The sequence below is a fragment of the Typopeltis vanoorti genome, chromosome 20 (genome assembly GCF_054136105.1).
Source record: "Typopeltis vanoorti isolate ZY-2024b chromosome 20, IOZ_Tvanoo_1.0, whole genome shotgun sequence".
Taxonomy (NCBI): domain Eukaryota; kingdom Metazoa; phylum Arthropoda; class Arachnida; order Uropygi; family Thelyphonidae; genus Typopeltis; species Typopeltis vanoorti.
This window is the reverse complement of record NC_143568.1, coordinates 59,649,650-59,665,247: the sequence shown is the minus strand read 5'-3', so window position 1 is coordinate 59,665,247 and position 15,598 is coordinate 59,649,650. Positions and strand designations below refer to the sequence as shown.

The 15,598-nt window shown below is 34.3% G+C and overlaps 1 long non-coding RNA gene across 2 annotated transcripts in view; it reads right to left on the bottom strand.

Moving 5' to 3' along the window:
* The window catches only part of LOC150095470 (uncharacterized), a 99,914-nt gene that overhangs the window by 79,463 nt on the left and 4,853 nt on the right, over nucleotides 1-15,598 (bottom strand). For both annotated transcript variants that reach the window (XR_016550082.1, XR_016550083.1), the window contains exon 2: nucleotides 11,241-11,344. This is a non-coding gene — a long non-coding RNA (uncharacterized LOC150095470). The remainder of the gene's footprint in view (nucleotides 1-11,240; nucleotides 11,345-15,598) is intronic.

Genomic DNA, 15,598 nt, shown 5'->3' with positions numbered 1-15,598 from the left:
CACCACAAGGAGGCGAGCTAGATTTGCACCCCAACATTTGTACTGATTTATGTACATGTACTTTTATAACTGTATGTAGGTTGCCATACGATAAATAAATAAATTGTCGAGTGACCAATGCAGATGACATAGCAGAGTTGTTTAATGATCACTTTATTGAGGTATTTCATCCTAGAAAAGTATGTTTTTTTTTTAACTAGAGGGATAGGGAGGGTTCAAGTTTTGTATGTGCATAAGGAAAATATGTTTCGAATACTAAGTATTTGAAGCATATTTACAGACAAAAATTTACAAAGAAAAATACTACTAGTGATGGGCAGTAGATGGCGTTGGTGTATGGTGGCAGTAGCTGTAGTTGATGGATGAAGTGGTGGTGAAGACGGAAGTAGCTGTAGTTGATGAAGTAGTGGTGAAGACGGAGAGTTGTAGAGTAGGTGCCTCCTTCGATGAGTCTTTGGACTCCTTGGAGGTGTCATGTAATAATAATGTAATAAAAAAATAAGGAATTATTCATTATAGCCTCTCAAATGATTGAAGAAAATTCTGACTACTGACAAATGGCATTTCCAGGAGAGTTTCTGTTTACCATCACTTCAACGTTGTTGCAGGAAATAAAGTAACTGTAATACATTAAGTTTACGCGGCAGTTTCCAATAATTACATTTTGCAAGTACTTTAACAGATGACAGACAATAATTTTATTTATTATCAATTATAGAATCATGATCAGAGGCTACTCGTGCATAGGCACTGTGGAACTGCAGCACTCCCAATTTATTTTTGATATATAAATATATTTATTAATTTATTTATATTTGCTTGTAATATTTAATTTTATCATCAACAATCCTATAAAATTCTCTTATCTTGTATAAAAAATAATAAAAGTCCATCTTGTAGCACTTAGGAGGGCGAAGGACGCTAGCAGCACTGTGTTTCACCACAGTGTCATAGTGCTACGCGCGCAAGCATATGCCACGTCATAGTGAGATGCGAGCTATTAGCATAATGCGGCACCGTCTGTCGCGCAGTTCTACTGTAGTTTATATGCAGTTTGCGCCAGTAGTAGAGTGTTCGTAGTGCTTATCGTGTTTACTCCGTCTCTTTAAATATTTGGACATTACAATTAAAGGATTTAATTGTAATGTCCAAAAATTGTAAATCCATTCTTTTAATTGTAATTAAAGGAATGGATTTTATTTTTAATAATTTTGAATCTTACTAAACTGCATAATAAAATTATGCAGTTTAGTATGATTCAAATACACATAAATGTCAAATACACATAAATGATTATTTATGTGTATTTGATGTACTTGCCTTCATTTATTTCATAATATATATGCGATAAGTCTCTCCTTATGAGCAGATAGTTTTCTCCAAAATGCCATAAATTGGAGTCAATAGGTTTTTTTAAGTGCATCAAATCCACAAACTATATTCTATACTTTTTGTACTTCTCTATTTTTTTTTTCTGTTGTTGTGATAACTGAAGAAGAAAGTCTTCATATATATTGTCTTGGATTGATTTCTTATGACACTAATAATTGCTTTACTGGGGAAGAAATGAAAAACAGTTAGAACCGTCTTGTTTTTAAATGACTCGAATTATCGAATTGGGTAAATGGTGACTTCCTACAATTTCGGTATTATTTTTTGCCATTATATCGCAGTTAAAATGATTACAAACACTTAACACAGCCAGAAAAAATGTGGCACAGAATAATAATAATAACAATAATAATAATAATAATGAAACACGAAAATGTTTTGTATATGTGCGCGCGTCACTTCATCGAGCGTCGCTGTTACAAAAAATTTACATGGTAATACGTTAATAAGCATATGCTTTATTCCACTTTTTTAATATTGCAAGAGAACTTGAAATATTGTATTTTGAAATGGATTAGCATACAGTATCATTTGGATATGATAAATTGTCTATTCACAGAAATTTTGTTTGTATTTCACCAGTTTGCAAAAGCCCTGTTACTGTTGATGACATTGTTAGCGAATGGGATGTTATTGAAAGGAATTAAAAAAATAAATGAATTGGATTATCTGCTTCGAATGTAGGCACAACTTACTGGTTTGTGGGGTCATTTCCAAAGAAGTTTCTCTTCTTCATTGACTTCATTAAGATATATATAAAGATGAATTTTCTTGTAAGACATTTCTCGAAATCACTTTATCGTCATCGCCTGCAGCCAGAGTTGATGTCAATATTTATTGTAAAGTGTTGAGCTAAAGCAACAAAGTTGTTTCCGGTCTCTTTCTTTTATAGCAGAACTAATAGGGGTATTTATCTTTGATATTTAACTTACGAATAAGACCATGAACCTTTCAAATTTGCCGAGCAGAATATCAACAGCAAATACTGAACACCCGCTCACTCTTTATACCTTTTTACACTTTTTACATTTTAAAAATTAGCAGAGCTAACATGATAAGTAAATGTTATCAGTTTATCTAAGAGGGGAATCTAAGTTTATTTGCTTTTAACTTTATTCTAATTATTTTAACTTTGATTCTAACTTTATTCGCACGCTCATTTTGAACCATTCAGCTTCATCAAATCAGAATCAGTTAAAAATAATAAATCAGCGTGGCTAAAACATTATTTTAACGAAGTATTGGATAGGATTACATGACAGTGTATCGTCTTCTACATAAGATCCTCCTTGGTATTAAAAGCAGCAGCAAAAATGAGCGGTAATGGAAGACGCAGATCAGTTATATAAAGTAGTTTAGCAGAAAATTCTCTTTGGAGGGTGTTTAGGATTTAATAAAATTACAGCTTCATTTACCGCTTTTGGAAGAAATTGGGTTTATGCAGAAGCTGTGCTAGCACAGCTTAACAGCATTATTATTTCATCAATACACTGCTGCAGTTCGGATGGAAGTCACTTCACCATATGTTTAGATTACACTTGCTTTATTTTTATTTAGATAAGACGAAAGCCAATATAATCTAAACATATGGTGAAGTGACTTTCAAAGAGAACAGGTTGTTAATAAAAGTTGTTATTATCTTCTCCGATCGTGTGAATACGGTGGGAGATGGTAAATATATTTCAGAGACTACATTTTTTTTAAATTTATTCCTGAAAGTATTCAAAGAAACATAATTAATAACTTTATCACCAACATTGATTTGTAAAATAATCTTCGAAATCGTGCGCATCAATTCAACGCTTTTTCCCCCCTTAATAATAGAAAGCATATTAAACTTCTGTATGTCAGTACTGTAATTACAAAAAAAAAAGATTTTATAAAGTTTCACCAAATAATTAGTGAATAAAGGAAGATATTTGCTGTTAATGAATTTCGCATGAAACTGTGTATGCTTCGCATTAAATTAAAAACAAAAGTTCTCAAAACTGATATTTTATGAATTGCACTGAACTTTGAACATTTTATCGATAATCTACTTTTTATTCTTTCAAAGATTGTGGAATGTCTTGCAAAAATCTTTGCTGCAGATCTGCACCTATTTGCTTAGCCAATCATATTTGAATGGTTTGTCCATATAATTTGATGCAAATGTGACCTCAAACGTTAAGAATGTGATCCTTAAAATTTAGAATAAAAAGATATTTACAATACGATATTTTCGGCTAACCTATCTATTCAATTATCGGAGTAATTCGTTCTTTTCAATAAACATTTAGCAAAAAACGAAGGGCAATTCGAACCTTCATAAATATTCCACTGCGCCCACAGTTAAGAAAAGTTTTGCACCTTCTTGTTTAAAATATTCAAGGACACACGAAGCATACAAACTTCCTGTCAGACAAATTTTATAAAGTATAATTAATTTAATTTAATTTATTTCTTTTCGTTTCAAAAAGATTTATGATGCACTAAAAATTCAACCAACAAGCATTAAAATATATTTTACTGTCCTCTGAAACTCAGATTGTTCATCTGCAATATCCAAGCAAGCCGCCATTAAAGCGAGCGCCTGTATTAACATACATAATGCACTGTCTTCATCGCCTTAGTTGTTCAGCAGTAACAAAGCGAAAGTTCCTGTATCAACTGCGTGCTCCAGATGAGTGTGTGTGTGGGGGGGGCCTGATCATTCTGGCGACAAAGAGCCTATGGCAGAAATTCGATGCTTTGTACCATTAAAGAAAAACCTGAGCATTTTGTTTTATTTATTATATCTTTTATTAGTAATAGCACTAAATATATTATCAGCCGATATAGATCTAAAGGCGACAGTCAGATGGGCGGCTGAGTAAGAGAAGACGCCGCATCCTTCTTGTAATGTTTGACACGTGGGGTGCACGTTCCAGGCAGCTGTGGATGAGTAATTGAGGGAATGAATGGCCTTCCATACATTGGCATGAATATCAATCCGAGATTGTTTGCTGCATTTCGAAACATCGCCAATACACTTCCGGTCCTTCTCAGAATGCGAACTACTCCGGAACAAGACCTCTGAAAAGTCTCAAATAGTAGAGCGTGCAGTGCAGTGCTTTCTTAATGAATTTTCTCGCTTTCCGCCGATAAATAATAATGTCACCACATGACGAGAACTCCAAACTTCTGTTACTTGAGGACTGCCAATATGTAAACTTTCATTATTTTAAATCAGTGTAAACGGTAGCGGATTGACATTTACTATAATAAAATTCAAAAAGCACAGCATAATTGTAATTTGCAACATCTCTCTATCTCTCTCTATTATGGGATACGTACTAAGGCAAGTGACAGTCATTTGCCTCTATATACAAGTAGCTCACACGTGAATATATTTCACGCACAAAAAAACTTTGTTTTGCTTACTTGGGAAAAGAATTAAAACCAAGTATAAAATTTCTTGGTATCTTTAACGTATTTTACACCCAAGGTAAAAAAAAAAAAAAAATCCACACACACACACACACACACACACACACATTTCAACAGTGGTTGAAAAAAAGTGAAAACAAGGATGTTACGTTTTATCGAAATATCAGTACCAGGAGATAGTCGGATTGACAACAAAGAAAATGAAAAAATTACAAAGTATCGCGATTTGCAAGTTCGAAGTTGAACGAATCTGGCCGAAGAAAACGAAAGTTGTTCCCATAATAAAAGGTGCTTTAGGCGCCATCCCTAAAACATTGAAAAACCATCTAGAAGCACTCGAGTTAGATGGATTAAAAATTGGGCAGCTGCAAAAGGCCGCTTTGTTCGGCACAGCATTCATATTCAGAAAGTATTTCCACAACGCATAGGCCCTTGGATAGGGTTCGAATTAGTGGAATATAACCAGCCTTTTACTTAAGACTAAGGAAGCAAATCAAGCTTTGATGAATATTATATATATATGTGTGTGTGTGTGTGTGTGTGTGTGTGTGTGTGTGTGTTAAAGATATCGAGAAATTTTATACTTGGTTTTAATCCTTTTCCCAAGTAAGCAAAACAAAGTTTTGCGCGTGAAATATATTCACGTGTGAGCTACTTGTACATAGAGGCTAATGACTTCATATCACTTGTCTTAGTATGTATCCCATCATGCAAAGCACACCCTCTTTCAGGCGTATATAACGCAATGCATAATGGGAAGGGTCACTACCCAGACCGCTTTCCCTGTTTAAGTGCGGGGGATCTCTCCAAAAACTCGTGCAATCCCTCAGATCACCCAACAATGAACCACCTGAAGGATCATTTAACTCAGCGGTGCCTCTGCTCACTGAGAGGCTCACCCTATCACCGAGCAGAACTGCCCATATTGCATGGAAAAGCATAAGCCAATGAAACCGTGATACAGGCCACCCCCAATTGATCGAAATCCCTGGATGCTCAAAAGTTCTCTAAGGCAAAAACCTTAAGAGAACAAAAACTCTGCTACCCCGGAATCAACTACCAACCGGTTTCGACCTTTATTGAGGTTTCATCAGTGGGAGCCAGTCTCATATACAAGTAGACAAAAAGTGCTTGACCTTGTTAAAAATTGACCTTAATAAAAATCTCTGGATGAGAGAAAGATGTAGAAAGTTTTTTACCTTCGGTGTATAAATTCGTTAAACATACCAAGAAATTTTATATTTGATTTTTAATCCCCAAGGTAAAAAAAAAAACTTTCTGCACCTTTCTCTCATCCAGGTATTTGTTAATAAGGTCAAGCACCTTTTGTCCTACTTGTATATGAGACTGGTTCCCACTGATGAAACCTCAACAAAGGTCGAAATCGGTCTGGGTAGTGACCCTTCTCATTATGCATTATGCAAGTGCTTTGCATTATGGGATACATACTAAGACAAGTGATATGAAGTCATTAGCCTCTATGTACAAGTAGCTCACACGTGAATATATTTCACGCGCAAAACTTTGTTTTGCTTACTTGGGAAAAGGATTAAAACCACGTATAAGATTTTCTTGGTATCTTTAACATATATATATATATATATATATATATATATATATATATATATATATATATATGTTTAAAATTATTAACTGACTTAGACACCGAGAAAAAATATAAGAGATTTAATAAGGTTTCACTACTAGTTTCATCGGAAATGCCGACTTCGTCAGGTGAATAGTACCAGGGAGTAAACAACATCTTAAAAATATATATTGTACTTTAGACAAAAACAGAGTTTAGAACAAATAGTAGTTGTGTTTGAAATTGAGTCCGAGCGTTAGTTCTGGCGTGAAGCACTTTGTTTGTGAATGATATCACGAGTACGCCAAAACTGGATTACAGGGTTATGTGAATCGGGTAGGCTGTAACTGAGATTGCTGTTTAGATGGGTAGGATCGAGAGCTATTTCTTCGGATTCCAAGATACGTCTTTCTAAGTCATCGGAGCATTTATGTGTGTTTGAAGTTAAGTTCCAGTCTATTTGATGTTGTCGTCCTTCAACATTGGTACTGGCAGAGAATAAAACGTGGCTGGATAGGGTTTCGACCCCTATCCAGCCTCTTACAACAGAACCCAATAGCATAGGTTCTGTTGTAAGAAATGTCACGTTGGCGTTCTTCTAGAAGAAGAGAAATGGACTTTTCTGTCTGGCTATAATAAGGTTTGTCGCAACTACAAATGATTTCGTCGACTCCTGGGAACTGAAGAGGGTTGTGTTTTACTTTGGGTTGACTGAGGCAAGATCGGAGTTTTGGAAAGGTGAAAAAATGTTTTAAAATTACATTTCTTCAGGATTTTCGCCAGTTTAGGAGAAAGAGTTTAAAAAAAAAAGGGGGGGGGGAGTTTCGGAAACGTTCCACGTTTCCGAACCCCCCTTTTTTTCACAGCAAACAGCAGAAGTATGGAGAAAGAAGATATCCTAACTTCCAAACAAGGCATGTGCAAAATTTCTTTCTCTATTAATCTGCATATATTTACCTTTAAAATACACTTATAATACCCTAAGAATTCTTGAGAAAAGAGCCAATGTATTTAAAATAAGGGACACTCCCAAATGAAGGCAAGCAAAAATAGCCGTAAAAATGATGTATTCATGTTTATACAAAAATAAGTCTAGACTCAGTAGAGTTATTGGTTTAGAATGATTATTTTTTAGAGTCTAGAAGAGAGACACACAAAACAAATATGCTACTGCAACTTACAGATATCAGCATCATTACACCCATACGGAGCAGGCTGAAAGTAACTAAGTAAAGTGTATTTTAAGTTGGAATGGTTTAGAATAATACTGGAGTGGAGACATTGGAGAAATTACTAAATGAATTAAGTGATAAGTATGATTTAGTAATTAATTCGCTTTTATAGGAGATTCCAAACTTATTGACCACAAATTAGAAATTCTGAAGGCAACAATTTAGCGCGCGAAGTTATTAGGGGTGTGCTATCCCCTTTTAACCGCGCACGCACATGGCTTAGAGGAAACATTGTTTTTCTACCTTGATTAAGATTTTTTTCCCTTATTTTTATTAATTTTACATTTTTTAAAATTTATTCTTATGTAATCCAGAAACACCGATCTAGAGACCAGACATTGAACTTTTTAAGTCACTTCGGGCCTTTAATAAGCAGTGCAGGCAATGGAATTTATCGCCACTTAATAAAATTTTCAGTATATTTATCCCGAGTACAATTTCCAACAGCCAATGCAATTAGCCGAGTTCAATGATTGGTCAGCAATCGCAATAAATAAATGCTATTTCCCGCATTGCTTATATCAACGATAACAAAGTTTGCTGCTTCTAAATAAATAATAGAAACTCCAACTGCAGCCTTTGAACAAATTTTCATCAATGTTTCTAGTGAAATGACCAGGTTGTTCGTGTCGGATTTATGCACTAGTAAACTAGTTGTATTCTTATTCTTAAGCGAGAGCTGTCGTGTTCAAAGAGTATTGTAAATATTTATGAAAATATCTCGCGTGAGATTCTATTTATATCTTTCTCAGCACAGCGTTGCTTGAAATCCAATGTTTTCGTGTGTAAGGGAAGCTGCTATGCAGACTCCGTTATTGGCTTATCGACGAGAAAATCCCCAACTGATGTCGAGGATTTTCTCGACATCAGTTGGTGTTATTGGATACCGACAGGGTGATGATTTTGGAGAAAACTCACTCAGTGAATTTTCTCGAAGTTCTTGTCTGAGTTAAACTCAGACAAGGACTTGTATTTTTGAGATCAAGTATCCTTATTTTGAAATTGCTGAGAAAATTAACTTCTATTTCTATTTCTTTAAATCCTGTCTTGTATATTGCTGGTTTGAGGAATACGCTTCTACTTAATTCAAAATAGTTTGGATCCATTCAAACCAGTCGGTATGCATCACTTTGTAATTGTAGTTTTTTTTTTTTCATTTCTTTTTTAGATGCTTAATAAAAAAAGGACGAAAAACAACAAGTTTTAGTTACTCTTAAATATCACCGTAACTGTAGTCATGTGTTTTTGACTTGCAGTATGAAAGAAAAATATAACCATTGCTAGTGCCTTCCATAAAAAGAAAAAAAAAAATTAAACTGGTCGAAAATATATAGCACATCGAAAACTCATCATCCAAACAAAGAACTTTGTTTGGATGATAAGGATGCAATATACCTTATAAATAAAATCGGTGCGCAGATAAGGCAAAAGCAGTTTAGGACAGTTGATATAAGAAAGACTTTTCCAGTAGTCGAACAGATAAGTGCTGTTAATGCTATAATTTTCATCTTAAGTAGTGTAATATGTCTCTCCTTCTGAAAAACACTGTCGCCTATACAGTTATACCCCGATTTACGCTACCCCGACTTACGCTAATCCGGAGTTATGCGGTTTCTTATATGTATGTATTCCCATCCCGCTTCATGCCTCACCACTAGTCGTATCTTTCAGGCGCCGGCCGCATTCTCGAATATCGCACATGCTGTGAACAAGTACTGACGTGTTTCGCGCGGTCTCCATTCATACACGTATTTTTATAGTCTACAAACTTTGCGATTGTTTAATATTATGCTCTTGATAAAACTTTTATTACAAAAAATAATAATATCATCCAAAAGAAGCAAGTCCGATTCTTCTATAGCTAGCAAGAAAAAAAAAACATTGACTTTGGAAACAAAACTCAACATTATTAAAGATTTTGAAGGCGGAATGAAAATTTGTGAGCCAGCAAAGAAGTTCGATCTACAGGAATCCACAGTAAGAACAATCATAAAAGAAAGGGTTTACAGATTTTGGAGGACATAGGTTCTAACGAGGAACGAACTGTAGCCACAAGGCAAGGAATAAAAAAATCATTAGCTTGCTATGAAGAAATTTTGCGTGACAAGAAAAAGACATTATGCCGTCAGACGAATGTACGAAAAACTACAATTATGATTATATTTCTTAAAAAATATAGGTGTTTTTGTAAACCTTTGGTCCCAATTGTATGTTTGTATATATAAATTACATGCAAAATTATACCCCGAATTACGAGAATTGGACTTATGAGCTTTTTGTTGGTCCCACCTACCGCGTAACTTCGGGGTTTTACTGTATTTTTTTAAAAAAAAAAAAAAAAACCTACCAAAGTTTACGGATTTTTTTTTTTTTTTTTTCATACAAACTTGGAAAACTGCCAAGAAATTCCGTTACCGAAATTTGATATGCAAACTTATTCCTTGAATGTTGCATAATTAACCGGATGTTGCTTATAAATAAGCTCATCTAGATAGAAATGTGGATGGAGAAACTTAGCCAAGCACGTTAATTTTTTCAATAATAGATATTAATCATGCCGAAACACGGACCACTAAGACTGATAGCGTTATTAGTCTCCTCCGAAATTAATTTCTCATTATTATTTTTTTCTTTCTAACTGAATTCAGTAATAAGAGAGACTGTTATGGAAAAAATTCTCTAGGATTAATGTTTAAATTAAAGGGGGGAAATAGTAAAACTTTAGATAAAAAATATAAAATCTGTATTTATGCAAGTGAGATATCCAATATACATATACAAAAGTTCCAGCATAAAGTCCTCTAATTTTAAAATGACGAGAACTATTTTCAAATGAATTACAAACCCTAATCTGCGGTCATGAACATGACTCAACCTAGTGAAAATGAGCGAAAATCAAGTTTAATGTTGCCTCATAAACAGCGCATCAAATGTCTTCTTTTTTGACGAAATTATAACGATCTTCGTATATCAATTCGACATGCCTGCTTTAAAAATTACATCAGCACCATTTTGAATATAGTTGTGTATTATCACTGACCTTTTCATTGAGTTTACTATACCCGGGTTACTATGCTGAGTAGCCGACTTCTTCCTCAATAGGCTACCGTCAGAAGCATTGGTAGTCATCATTTGGTCAGTTGTTTTAAATTAAAGAACAACCAAACTTCCCCCTAATCTTCAAGAAGCAGGAGTTGTTATGTAATCCATTGAAGAACATCCCTATCTCTCATTTTCTTACTTTAGTGACTTATTTTTGACCAACATGAGACATATTTGAAAGATGTCTCATCGTGGTCATGTTTGAACATGATTTGAACATGATTGTAATAAAAAAAAGACAAAATGGCAGTTCATGATTTAAGATGTTACTGACACTAATAATGTTGTTCTTTAATCTTCATCATTTCGATGGCAGATGTCGTTTAATAATCAAGATGTAGAAATTAAAGTACAGTGCGTTGATAATTTCATCGTGTAATACTGAAGAATGAAATGCATTTACTTATCTAAGTGAAATTTATTTATTTATTTTTATTTTTTGTCTATAGCTGTTATATTACAATAACTAAATTTCAAAAACCACTTGGGCAAACGTCTAAGGCAGAAAGATTTATACTTACTACAATGGGAATTGAAGAGTAATCCTCTTTCGACTTCTTCCTCTTGGTATATTTTCTTCAATAAATAGCGAAGATCATAGCCACGTGAAATTCCTCTAGGGAATCTTCGAAAGAATGACAAAAAAAAAAGACAGAAAATTTAAATGGCAAACTTAAATAGAATGTCTTCACTAATCTACCGTAATACTAATCAAGTGTTTTGAATTATTCTTTCTTCAACATGACGACCATTCAATGTACACTCTGAATGCTTAATAAAAACTTTCACCATTTTTACTAATTTATTAAAGTGTGTTACGATACTATTTGCTGTATAATATGGTCTTGTTAAAGACGTGGATAAGTTATGTAAAGATACAACAATGTAGGGAGTGTTACATCATCCAGCGGAATTTTTCCTCCGTCTGCATTCATCCTTACACTCATTGCAACTTCCAAGTTTATACCAGAAAGGCAGCTTCAGACATTACACATCATTCACTTTACATTTAAGATGATAAACTCGGCGTGCTAATATATCTTCCAACATCCACACGCCTCCATCTGGTCGAAATGGATACAGCTTGAGTCATCGCTCCATATCACATACTTCAAGTGATGCTCTACGGACAAGTGACGATGTGCTTCTTTACTCCTCGTGAAGCTGAAACTGAGACCGTGACTGTCCATTACTATCTTGAACCTTTGTATACTTTGAACTCCTAGAGGAGTGTTTCGACAACAGAGTCCGAGATTTGTGCAGTTATTTCGATCACTCTTTGGTGCGCATTGGTATTAGCTTGCTTGTTCTTCCGTAAAAAATTCTCACATTTTCATCAGCGGATATCTATCATCGCTGATATGTTTTCAGCTGCTGATATCTATAGTGGATTTTGGATAATGCAGCAATGTACCAATATTACGGATGGATAAATGTTGGTTTGGAATGTTTTAAATTATGACGGAGCAACTAAATTATAAGACCGGTGTATTATGCTAGTTAATTACCTGTGTTCCTCCAGATGGTCTGCTTGTTTTGAGTTTAAAAAAAAATAGAGTTTCTGGAGAAAATCTCTTTGTCTTCCGCGGAAGACTAGCTACTTCACTTTCAGTTGAAAAACCCTTATATGAATTTCTCAACAGAATTCGAACTTATTCTTGTCCATCAAGGGGCATCATCATTATTGACTGAGAATGGATAGACCACCGATAATTTAATCCTGTGATATCACCTACTTCGTACTTGGGAAGATTTCCATGTGCCATCGAGAGTATACAGATATGCATTTCAACTCTGTTAACCAGTCTCATATGAAAGAGACAGATTTCTTCCTTCCGGATATTCGGGTTTTCATTCCGTCAAACAGGCAAACCAACTAGCCCCCCCCCCCCGACACCACACAACTGATAGACATAACACACTGGCACATAGTCTTAGTCGCATTCTTAGTACTTCAAAACAAGAACAACAATAAAAAAACAGCAGCATATGTCCTTTATAAAGCAGTATTGGCAGCGTTTGACCACAGAAATATATTCTGAAATATGTGAAGAAGGATTGGGGTATATCAGCAGACTATGTAAACATTAACTAAGATGGAAAACCTAACATTAAAATAACGCAATTACGATTCTCCAGGCTTAAGAAGTTTTGCTACAAGATGTAAGATTCAAGGCAAATTACCTGGCTTCGCATTAATGAAAATCCTTAAAGTACTTGATTAAACAAGAGAGAGAGAGAGAGAGAGAGAGAGAGAGAGAGAACAGGTGCCGATATCGATCTATTTCTTTAGTGAAAGTATTGATTAGAATCAAGTAAGTGTGTAGTTTTTAAAACATCTGAGCTTCCCAGAACGGTGATTATCGGACAGGCAAAAACTTTCCCTCGTCGTCCCAATCATAAAGTTGTTAAAATTTTTAAAAAACTTGTGAAAGGATTAAAATTATGTCAGACACCGTAGACTGACCTCTTAATCGTTAAGACATTACCGTCGTAACGTCTTATCCTGTTATGTTTCTGCGAAGTTCAAATAAAAGTTTCGCACAATTACCGAACTTCTGCGCTCTTTTTTGACCTCTGATGTGAACGGAAATTAAAAAGTGATTATTTCTGCTAAGGTCGTGCTACATGGGGATATTGTTTATTTATTTCCCATCAGTCCCATGGGGAACACGTGCAGGAAAGAGTAAAAGGTTCGTGCTGTATACGCGCTGGCATTAGATTCCATTTGGAAAATGATTTTTTTTTCCCCATTTTAGAATGAAATGTTCCGGATGAGGGCAAACTAATGGCCTAGAATAACTTGAGATTACTTACAAGAAGACCTTATAGTTTATAGGCATGTTCGTATGTTAGTGCAAGCATCTTTATCACGTAGAAAAAAATTAAAATTCCAATTTCTAATTCCAATTTCTAATTTTTTTTAGAAAATCACATTTAGAGGTCTAAAAATCCTTGAAATTGAAGGCGTCATTTGATCAGCGTTTTCTTGCAAAAACAAATGGCGTGCGTTTGGAAGATCATTCGAATAAAAAAATTAACAAAAGTATCAAAACGTAATGAATTATGATCTGCTGAGTATGACCATTTTTCAAAACGGATCGATATTACAATAACTGAATAAATATCTTACGAGGCAAAGTCTTCATGGAGAACCGATGCTTTCATAGCAATTTTGGGATAGAATTTAACTCTGTACAGTTCACGTTTCTTCTTATTTGCTTTGAAATTTCAAAACTATCTAATAAAATAGAGGTGCTTAACTTTGTGTAGACTAAGAAGCATAAACCATTGATGAAAACCGCATATGATTGATTTGCACATCAATTTTAAAAGAATATTAAGTTAAAAGAATACTTTTCAGCAGTTGAAAGACAAAGCGATTCTCCCGTGGAAGAAAAAGAAATTCATCCTTGTCATTTTTAAAAACCAAAATAATGTTATTTCGAAATGAAAACAAAAATGTACGGAAATAATTAAAAATGACGTTATAAAATTTATTTTGATGATAATCTCACAAATCAAAGGTAGCAATCCTGTAGCATGGTGTATTTAGAAACTTTGAAGGAAATAGAATTCATAATCAAGAAGCAAACTCTATTCTAGGCGCAATAATTTTTGAAATTAATTCAACCTTCTGATAGGAAGAATGATGGCCTTCTCACATTGTGCGAGAAAATCACATAGTCTGATGTGACCATCGAAATAACATGTGCACTTTTTCACTACATCACCTGATTGGGCTAAAATATTATTCTTTATAAAAAAGAAAATTATGGCATACACGAAAGGTACAGTAACTTGTAGCACAGGCATGTTAAACACGCGGGCCGCATGAGGCCCGCCGACAAGTATCATACAGCTCGCCAAACTTCGTCACCAATATGGTTATTTAACTTTTGACAACATCGAATTAAATAAACATATTTAAAAAAATTAACATTTCCACTTAAGATTATTTTATACGCCAAACTACTCTGCAATTTCTAAAGGAAATAATGATCTTTTGAAATTATCATTTCAAAAAATCTTGTTATACCACTGCATAAATATCGAATTTAAACGAGCAAGTTTACGTACACGGCTACAACTGCTGACCACAGCAATCGGAGGCTAGCCGTTACAATATAACAACATCGTAATAGTGCAACAATATTTTTGTATTCAAGTAGAATATTTATAATATTGTACTTGAATTACAATACATGCATTCAAGGGGAAAAAATTATGCCTGATATGTAGAAATTCTATTGCAGTTTGCAAAGAATATAATATTAAAAGGCATTACGATACAATAAAGAAAAACTATGACAAATATGTTGCGAAACTTCGAGCAGAAAAATTGTCAGAATTAAAGTTGACACTTCATAATCAATCAGGGGTATTTACCAAACCTATTGAAGATAACAGAGCTACGGTAAAAACCAGTTATTTTTTATCACATTTAATTGCAAGCAAGTCGAAACCATTCACTGAAGGGGAATTTATTCGCGAATGTATTATTAAAGCAGTTGAAGCGTTGTGTCCTGATCAATTAAAGAAATTTAAAAATATAAGTTTATCTCGAAATACCATTGCTAGCAGAATTGATGATATAGCCGGGAACTTAAGGAATCAACTAAAATCAATAATTCCAACATTTCTGACCTATTCCCTTGCATTTAACGAAAGTACAGATGTACGGGATATCGCTCAGCTGGCTGTTTTTATTCGTGGATGTGATATGAACTTAAAAGTGAAGAACTTCTAGAAATTATTTCCATGAACGATACAACCACTGGAGTTGATATTTTTGACGCCCTTATGGAAGTTTTGAATGAATACAATTTACCGTTAAAAAAGCTAGTTTGTCTTGCAACTGATAGTGCTCCTGATATGA